The sequence below is a fragment of the Aethalodelphis obliquidens genome, unplaced genomic scaffold, assembly GCF_003676395.1.
Source record: "Aethalodelphis obliquidens isolate GAN/ISIS:26980383/991018 unplaced genomic scaffold, ASM367639v1 scaffold26, whole genome shotgun sequence".
In the NCBI taxonomy this organism is placed as follows: domain Eukaryota; kingdom Metazoa; phylum Chordata; class Mammalia; order Artiodactyla; family Delphinidae; genus Aethalodelphis; species Aethalodelphis obliquidens.
Window position 1 is genome coordinate 2,436,513 of NW_020837970.1, and position 8,106 is coordinate 2,444,618.

Sequence of the window (8,106 nt, forward strand, 5' to 3'; positions counted from 1 at the left end):
CCCCTTAAAACAGTACCATGATTAAACACTAAAGTTCCACTTAGTTTAGCAAGATGCTGACTCTAAAAGGTATAAGAAACTTAAGAACCACTGAGGGAAAGACCATTTGTGCTTATTGAGGGAAATTACTGGTGTACTCACTCACACAATGTAATGATTATTTTTCTTTAATTTTCTTTTCTTTCTTGGTTCATTTTTTTTGATGATTATATGCACTTGAATTCTTGTAAATGAAATGCATGCATCCTGACATCAACAGAATAGCCAGGAGATAAACTCACCCTAGTAGCTGTCAGACTCTCACCCATGCAAATGCAGCATTTTGCTGAAAGCTTATTCTTGAACCTCTTTCACGTGACTATTTCAGGTCTTCCAGATTATCTCAATTTATATATTTCCACCCACGTATGTAATTCTACTCATTCCAATTCAACTTTAGCCAATGTCTGGTTTTTAAATTTTCTATTCTATAAAAGCATTGACACCCCTCCCCCACCCCCACCAAAGGAAACTGAGATCCATATAGCTACTGGATAATCACACAGAAGAGAAAAATAAACCGAACACTGCATTAACATAAACATATTAGCTTTTTACAAGTCAGATCAACCTTAGCAGTGAATCTCACAACCCATCTCTTGGTTCACCAATATTGTAAGCAAATCCATCCCTGTGGGGCAGATTTTAAATATAAGAGAAATTAACACAGTTGCACTAATGCAATCACAATGTCAATAATTTATCATGTGAGAAAAGAAATTGGTAAACCACATTTTAATTATATGGGTTCATCCTGACATATGACTTACGTGACATTCTAAAATTTTTTCACTTAATAATCTGGGCAAGATGGTTTTAATAAATTATAAACAAATAATTACAGTTGCATCCTTTTCTCTCAGAAATATTCTTTCCTATCTTATTGGACAGTTGTAAAAATATCTCCTGGGGTCAGATATATTCATGCCCTCCAAATATGCCAAGTTATGTAAGTGTTTTTAAATCATGTTAGTTCAATATGTTACCAAAGAGAGAACAAGTTACACAATAAACAAGTATATATCTGAAAGCATTACTATATGTTCATAAATTTCATATTTGCTCCAAAGTTACAATAAATGGAGAGGTAGTAAGGCTTCTGGGAAGGTGGCAGAAGAGTAGGATGTGGAGATCACCTTTCTCCCCAAAGATACACCAGAAATACATCTACACGTGGAACAACTCCTACAGAACACCCACTGAACGCTGGCAGAAGACCTCAGACCTCCCAAAAGGCAAGAAACTCCCCACGTACCTGGGTAGGGCAAAAGAAAACAGAATAAACAGAGACGAAAGGATAGGGACGGGACCTGCACCAGTGGGAGGGAGCCGTGAAGGAGGAAAGGTTTCCACACACTAGAAAACCACTTTGCGGGCAGAGACTGTGGGAGGCTGAGGGGGAAAGCTTCGGAGCTGCGGAGGAGAGCACAGCTACAGGGGTGCGGAGGGCAAAGCGGAGCGATTCCCGCACAGAGGATCGGTGCCGACCGGCACTCACCAGCCCAAGAGGCTTGTCAGCTCACCCACCGGGGCGGGCGGGGCTGGGAGCTGAGGCTCAGGCTTCGGTTGGAGCTCTGGGAGAAGACTGCAGTTGGCGGCGTGAACACAGCCTGCAGGAGGTTAGTGCACCACGGCTAGCCGGGAGGGAGTCCGGGGAAAAGTCTGGACCTGCCAAAGAGGCAAGAGACTTTTTCTTCCCTCTTTGTTTCCTGGTGCGCGAGGAGGGGGATTAAGAGCGCTGCTTAAAGGAGTTCCAGAGACGGTCCCGAGCTGCGGCTATCAGCAAGGACCCCAGAGATGGGCATGAGACGCTAAGGCTGCTGCTGCTGCCACCAAGAAGCCTGTGTGCGAGCACAGGTCACTATCCACACCCCTCTTCCGGGGAGCCTGTGCAGCCCGCCACTGCCAGGGTCTCGGGATCCAGGGACAACTTCCCTGGGAGAACGCACGGTGCACCTCAGGCTGGTGCAATGTCCTGCCGGCCTCTGCCGCCACAGGCTCACCTGGCACTCCATGCCCCTCCACCAGGAAGCCTACACAACCCACTGAAGCAACCTTAGCCACTGGGGACAGACACCGAAAACAACGGGAACTACGAACCTGCAGCCTGCAAAAAGGAGACCCCAAACACAGTAAGATAAGCAAAATGAGAAGACAGAAAAACACACAGCAGATGAAGGAGCAAGATAAAAACCCACCAGACCTAACAAATGAAGAGGAAATAGGCAGTCGACCTGAAAAAGAATTCAGAATAATGATAGTAAATATAATCCAAAATATTGGAAATAGAATAGACAAAATGAAAGAAACATTTAACAAGGACCTAGAAGAACTAAAGATGAAACAAGCAATGATGAACAACACAATAAATGAAATTAAAAATACTCTAGATGGGATCAATAGCAGAATAACTGAGGCAGAAGAACGGATAAGTGACCTGGAAGATAAAATAGTGGAAATAACTACTGCAGAGCAGAATAAAGAATGAAAAGAACTGGGGACAGTCTCAGAGACCTCTGGGACAACATTAAACACACGAACATTTGAATTATAGGGGTTCCAGAAGAAGAAGAGAAAAAGAAAGGGACTGAGAAAATATTTGAAGAGATTATAGTTGAAAACTTCCCTAATATGGGAAAGAAAATAGTTAATCAAGTCCAGGAAGCACAGAGGTCCCATACAGGATAAATCCAAGGAGAAATATGCCAAGACACATATTAATCAAACTGTCAAAATTTAAATACAAAGAAAACATATTAAAAGCAGCAAGGGAAAAACAACAAATAACACACAAGGGAATCCCCATAAGGTTAATTACTGATCTTTCAGTTTATAGCAATACAATCCTACCTTACGAAACAGGAAACATCTCGAATAAATAACCTAACCTTGCACCTAAAGCAATTAGAGAAAGAAGAACAAAAAAACCCCAAAGTTAGCAGAAGGAAAGAAATCATAAAAATCAGATCAGAAATAAATGAAAAAGAAATGAAGGAAACGATAGCAAAGATCAATAAAACTAAAAGCTGGTTCTTTGAGAAGATAAACAAAATTGATAAACCATTAGCCAGACTCATCAAGAAAACAAAGGAGAAGACTCAAATCAATAGAATTAGAAATGAAAAAGGAGTAATAACAACTGACACTGCAGAAATACAAAAGATCATGAGAGATTACTACAAGCAACTCCATGCCAGTAACATGGACAACCTGGAAGATATGGACAAATTCTTAGAAACACACAACCTGCCAAGACTGAATCAGGAAGAAATAGAAAATATGAACAGACCAATCACAAGCACTGAAATTGAAACTGATTAAAAATCTTCCAACAAACAAAAGCCCAGGACCAGATGGCTGCACAGGCGAATTCTATCAAATATTTAGAGAAGAGCTAACACCTATCCTTCTCAAACTGTTCCAAAATATAGCAGAGGGAGGAACACTCCCCAACTCATTCTACGAGGCCACCGTCACCTTATACCAATACCAGACAAAGATGTAACAAAGAAAGAAAACTACAGGCCAATATCACTGATGAACATAGAGGCAAAAATCCTCAACAAAATACTAGCAAACAGAATCCAACAGCACATTAAAAGGATCATACACCATGATCAAGTGGGGTTTATTCCAGGAATGCAAGGATTCTTCAATATAAACAAATCAATCAACGTGATACACCATATTAACAAATTGAAGGAGAAAAACCATATGATCATCTCAATAGATGCAGAGAAACCTTTTGACAAAATTCAACCCCCATTTATGATAAACACCCTGCAGAAAGTAGGCATAGAGGGAACTTTCTTCAACATAATAAAGGCCATATATGACAAACCCACAGCCAACATCGTCCTCAATGGTGAAAAACTGAAAGCATTTCCACCTAGATCAGGAACAAGACAAGGATGTCCACTCTCACCACTCTTATTCAACATAGTTTTGGAAGTTTTAGCCACAGCAATCAGAGAAGAAAAGGAAATAAAAGGAATCCAAATCGGAAAAGAAGTTTAAAAGTGTCTCTGTTTGCAGATGACATGATACTATACATAGAGAATCCTAAAGATGCTACCAGCAAACTACTAGAGCTAATCAATGAATTTGGTAAAGTAGCAGGATACAAAATTAATGCACAGAAATCTCTGGCATTCCTATACACTAATAATGAAAAATCTGAAAGTGAAATCAAGAAAACACTCCCATTTACCACTGCAACAAAAAGAATAAAATATCTAGGAATAAACCTACCTAAGGAGACAGAAGACCTGTATGCAGAAAATTATAAGACAATGATGAAAGAAATTAAAGATGATACAAATAGATGGAGAGTTATACCATGTTCTTGGATTGGAAGAATCAACATTGTGAAAATGACTCTACTACCCAAAGCAATCTACAGATTCAATGCAGTCCCTATCAAACTACCACTGGCATTTTTCACAGAAACAGAACAAAAAAATTCACCATTTGTATGGAAACACAAAAGACCCCAAATAGCCAAAGCAATCTTGAGAACAAAAAACAGAGCTGGAGGAATCAGGCTCCCTGACTTCAGATTATACCACAAAGCTACAGTAATGAAGACAGTATGGTACTGGCACAAAAACAGACAGATCAATGGAACATGATAGAAATCCCAGAGATAAACCCACGCACATATCGTCACCTTATCTTTGATAAAGGAGGCAGGAATGTACAATGGAGAAAGGACAGCCTCTTCAATAAGTGGTGCTGGGAAAATTGGACAGCTACATGTAAAAGTATGAGATTAGATCACTCCCTAACACCATACATAAAAATAAGCTCATAATGGATTAAAGACCTAAATGTAAGGCCAGAAACTATCAAACTCTTAGAAGAAAACATAGGCAGAACACTCTATGATATAAATCACAGCAAGATCCTTTTTGACCCACTTCCTAGAGAAATGGAAATAGAACAAAAATACACAAATGGGACCTAATGAAACTTCAAAGCCTTTGCACAGCAAAGGAAACCATAAACAAGACCAAAAGAAAACCCTCAGAATGGGAGGAAATATTTGCAAATGAAGCAACTGACAAAGGATTAACTTCCAAAATTTACAAGCAGCTCATGCAGCTCAATATCAAAAAACAAACAAACCAATTCAAAAATGGGCAGAAGACCTAAATAGACATTTCTCCAAAGAAGATATACAGATTGCCAACAAACACGTGAAAGAATGCTCAACATCATTAATCATTAGAGAAATGCGAATCAAAAGTACAATGAGGTATCACCTCACACCAGTTAGAATGGCCATCGTCAAAAAATCTAGAAACAATAAATGCTGGAGAGGGTGTGGAGAAAAGGGAACACTCTTGCACTGCTGGTGGGAATGTGAATTGGTACAGCCACTATGGAGAACAGTATGGAGGTTCCTTTAAAACTAAAAATAGAACTACCATACGACCCAGCAATCCCAGTACTGGGCATATACCCTGAGAAAACCATAATTCAAAAAGAGTCATGTACCAAAATGTTCATTGCAGCTCTATTTACAATAGCCCGGAGATGGAAGCAATGTAAGTGTCTATCATCGGATGAATGGATAAAGAAGATGTGGCACATATATACAATGGAATATTACTCAGCCATAACAAGAGACGAAATTGAGCTATTTGTAATGAGGTGGACGGGCCTAGAGTCTGTCATACATAGTGAAGTAAGTCAGAAAGAGAAAGACAAATACCGTATGCTAACACATATATATGGAATTTAAGAAAAAAAATGTCATGAAGAACCTAGGGGTACAACAGGAATAAAGACACAGACTTACTAGAGAATGGACTTGAAGACATGGGGAGCGGGACAGGTAAGCTGTGACAAAGCGAGGGAGAGGCATGGACATATATACACTACCAAACGTAAGGTAGATAGCTAGTGGGAAGCAGCCGCATAGCACAAGGAGAGCAGCTCAGTGCTTTGTGACCACCTGGAGGGGTGGGATAGGGAGGGTGGGAGGGAGGGAGACGGAAGAGGGAAGAGATATGGGAACATATGTATACGTATAACTGATTCACTTTGTTATGAAGCAGAAACTAACACACCATTGTATTGCAATTATACTCCAATAAAGATGGGGAAAAAAAAAATGCTAACACTCATTATCAGTTGGCACATGTTGAACCAGTCACCTATGACAGGTGATCACTAATTCCACACACTCTTCCAGAATGGTCTTTTGATGGTTTTTAACCCTTAAAACAACATTTTGAACTGCATTCAAAGACACTGATTTTGACTGTGTCTTCTTACTTCTGTTTTCTATTCCCCAAATTAATATTTTATACAATATATATTGTCAAATCTGTAATTGTTTTACTTTTTAAATTATTGAAAATGCTCTCAGCCCTCTTTCTCTCCGTATTAAGTAGACTGGGTGCAGACTCCTAGGAGCTGATAGGTAAGTGAAAACCCAGTGTGTATTTGCACTTTAAAAACTGGAAGTAGTATTTCAAAGTATGGACATATAACTCCTGGAAGTATTAATAATAGAGTGATAAGAGTTTTACAGAAAGAATACATTTAAGATATCTTTCTCTGATGCATGTTTTAAGTCAACTTTCAATGAACTATTCTGAGCCTTCACACATGTAATCATATTAAGTCAGAAGGAATGTACACTATATAATTTAAATACCAACTCCAGTCTGTGGACTGGAGGACTTAGCATTTGAGACTGTATTTGCCTTTGCTAATGGAGTGTGAGCCCAGAGACAGCCTGTCTAAGAGCAGACAGAGTCTCAAAGTGACAAATGCAGCTTTTGTGTCCATTTAGTGAGGATGGATTTTGGCTTCCAAGAGGAAAAACAAAAAAGCTAATAAAGATAGGTATAAAGAAAGGATCAGGACAAAGATAAAGACAAATACAACTGGAGAAAAGAAGGTTATGGGATTGTGTGCTTAAAAACCTCTAGTCTTTCTGAAGTTGATTAAGCCTTCTCTCCAGGTCACCCCCACTTCCACATCCCCACCTCCTTAACCCAGTGCCAAGGTGGGGCAGCAATTCCCCAAGGCTCTCCTTAGTAATTTCCTCTTTCTCTCTCTAGCCATATTGCCTACTCATTTTTATTGTCTCATAAGCAAGCAGTATTTGCTAACAAAACCTTTCTTGTGCTTTTCCCATCAAGACGTGGCCAGCTGGGTAAAGGGCGCACCCAGTATCAGACCCAACCTGCTGCTGAGGGATAACTGTTCATTAAATAGGTATGAAGAAGTCTGAGAGTAAAAATTAATAAGACTGGGAAAGAGAATATATGGGAGCTCTCAGTACTTTCTGTTCAATTTTGCTGTGAACCTAAAACTACTCTAACAAATTGTCAATTAAAAAACCTGGTAAGACTCAAAGTAGCAGCAATTCCGAAAGTATTAACAAGTAAGGAGAAGTTCACTTGCTCAGGCCTGAGTTAACAGCATATTCTTTGCTATCAGTGATCATGAGTAGTGCTTAATGGGCTGTAAGTACAGACCCTACGTATCTTGCACAATCTAAAGCCAAAGAAAACATAATTAAATACAGCACACCTCTTCTCCCTAGTGATTCTTCATTTGCCATATTTCCACCTACTCCTCAGTTTCCACTTAACATATGGAGCCAAGAATATGGGGTAATTCTGATCAATGGGTCAAAAAAGGAATTTCAAATGGACATCAAAAGAATTCCTTGAGACAAATGAAAGTGGAAACACAACATACTGAAATTTTATGGAACGTAGCAAAAGCAGTTCTACAGGGACATTTATAGTGATAACACCTACATTAAGGAAAAAGAAAGGTCTCAAATAACTATTTAACATTGTACGTCGGGGAACTAGAAAAAGAAGAACAAACTAAGCCCTAATTTAGAATGAAAGAAATAAAGATCAGAGCAGAAATAAATGAAATAGACACTAGAAATACAATATAAAAGATCAATGAAACTAAGGGCTAGTTTTTTGAAAAGATAAACAGCATTGACAAAACTTTAGCTAGACTAGCAAAAGACAGACTACTCAAAATCAGAAATGAAAGAAAGTCATTAAAAGGAATAACAAAGGAACA